The following is a 2,613-nucleotide window of genomic DNA, read 5'->3' on the forward strand; positions in this document are numbered from 1 at the left end:
TCCTCCATTGTTCTCCACCTTCTGGTGAGTGGGCTCTCTCCTTAAACCTCTTCGTTTCTGCAAGGCTGCCAACCCATATCTCCACTCTCCCCACACTGGGCTTTCACACATGCTCAGCTATGCCTGGCTTTTCATGCAAGTGCTAGGGATTCAAACTCAGGCCCAGGTGGTTAAAGGGCATGCTTATCCCCCAAGCCATCTCGGCAGGTGTTTTGATCGAAATTACCAGGCAAGGGCACCAAGTCCTGCACAGCCTAGTCCTAGAAACTTCACTGGGACCATGAGGGAATGGAGAAAAGGTAGACACACAGAAGAGAAAAGCTGGGATCAGGTGGGCCATGCTGTCCGGTGGAGAGGTACCAACAGCAGCAACTAAGATTCAGTGCATTTATTTTATTCATCTGAACACGGGAGGGAGGCTCGTGGCCCCAGCTGGGCAAGGGGCTTCAGCTAACCCCCAAAGGTCTCGGTCAGAAAGCAGCCTCAGACTGAGCAGCCCTCAGAGGAGGACGCTTTGCTTGCTAATTTCTGCGCACACTGTCAGCATCCATACTTAGTTCCGAGGAAGGCTCCTCACTCGGGAAGGCTTTGCCACTTCCTTGGGTGTGAGCCGTTGTGGTCCTTGGCACGGCTGCAAGTCATGTCAACCACACACAATCGCTTAGGGCTGTTAAAGCAACTTTTATTCTTTTGTGTTAGATGCCGTCCCTGAGGCTTACCGCCTCCATCTGCTAACCTAGGCCTAGTCCTGGAGGCTTCTCGACTCCACATAGGAGTGGAATGTTTCAGCCTCTGCTGAATGAGCTCACCCTTTCTTGCTCTTTCAGAGCTCTTGTTGGCTGGTTCAATGCAGCTGTTTTGGCACAAACGCCTCTCCAAGCAACTGATTCAATCTGGCTTCTCCCTCAGCCTCTGACTGAATTGCTCTGCTTGGCCTCAAGCTAATTCTTATAATATGTTCTAATCTTCTGGCTCCTTCTCAATCTCTGGTTCTTTCTGTCTTCACCTGTGTCTAGCTTGTTCTCTCTTTAACCTCTCTAAACCTCTCCTAGTAAAACTGCCTCTGAAGTCCACAAACTGAACTGCTAGGAACTCAACTCCACCACATGGCCTCTCAGTTCACTGACTCAGCCTAGCTGCTTGAACAGCACTGACTAGAACTCATATTCTCTGCATGCCTCTGTCTCCTGAGTGCTGGGATTAAAGGTGTGTACCACCAATATCTGAAATTTGTCCTACACCAGGCTGGCCTTGAACTCAGAAATCTGCTTGCCTCTGTCTGCTGGGATTAAAGGTGGATCACAAAGATGTAGAAGGCCAGAGCAGCCATGTTCTGAATTAAAATTCCCCTAAACAGGGCTTCCTCTGACCCTCATGTGTGGAGTCTAAGTGGTGCTCACCACCCATGCAGCTCTCAGGTGGCATCTGGTCCCCCAGCATCCATATCTGACCCTCGAACTAGGCAGTCACCTTCCTAGCATTATTTACCAGGGCTGCAGGACCTGCTGGTCTCAGTGGCTAGTTTGTGTCAGGTTCTGAGCACCTGCCATGCCTGTGGAGCTGGCCTGTGATCCGAGCTCCTGCAGAGACTGGAGAAACACAAGCTGAAGAGCTGCTGCCTTGGGGTCCCCAGAGACAGCTTGGCAGGCAAAGTGCCGTGCATGAGGACCTGAGTTCAAATCTCCAGAACCCATGTAAACCCAGACTCAGCAGTGTGCATTTGGAATCTAGTCGCTTGTGGAGACATGAAAGGGAGACAGAATTGCCAGAGGTGTGCCAGCCTAGCATGCTCAGCTCAGCAGCAAAAAACAGAGATACCTTTGACAAGGCGATACGGCAAGGACTGATGCCTGGGGGTATCCTCTGACCTGCACAGATCACATGTGCTGTGGTGTGTGCATTGCATGTCCATACACACACCTGTTAACACACACACACACACACACACACACACACACACACACACACACATATATATATTTCTGTCCCCAGTGTCTACACCTGACCTGCGGTGTAGACGTCAGGCCAGGCTGATGGCTGAGCAGGTAAAGGCACTTGCTGTCAAGAACCCTCAGAGCCCACAGTGTGGGAGGAAAGAAGTGACTCCCTTAAGCTGCTCCCTGATGGCCACACACACATCATGACATGTGCATGTACACACACGCACGCGTGCGCACCCACACACACACACACACACGGATACATACATAAATAGGTGTAATTTTAAATATGCATCCATATAAATTATACGCACCTACAAGTGGTGCCCAGACGTGGATAGGCATAATGGGAAACTTGGTTTCTCTGTGTAGCCCTGGCTGTGCTGGACTCACTTTGTAGACCAGGCTGGCCTCGAACTCACAGTCATCCACCCGCCTCTGCCTCCCAAGTACTGGGATCAAAGGCATGCACCATCACGCCTGGCAGAAACTTGGTTTCTAATGCCAGAGAGGACACAGCAGGTTACAAAAGAATGAAAATACTGTTTCAGGAGGTTAGCAAAATGGCAGCAGCTACCACGGGGTTCTCTCCCTCTTTTCTCCCACTGGGGATTTTCTGATTTTGCTTCATCATCTCCCTGAATTCCCTTTTTAAAAGTTTGGGAGAATGCTT

This window comes from Psammomys obesus, unplaced genomic scaffold (assembly GCF_907164565.1).
Source record: "Psammomys obesus unplaced genomic scaffold, mPsaObe1.curated_primary_1811, whole genome shotgun sequence".
Classification (NCBI taxonomy): domain Eukaryota; kingdom Metazoa; phylum Chordata; class Mammalia; order Rodentia; family Muridae; genus Psammomys; species Psammomys obesus.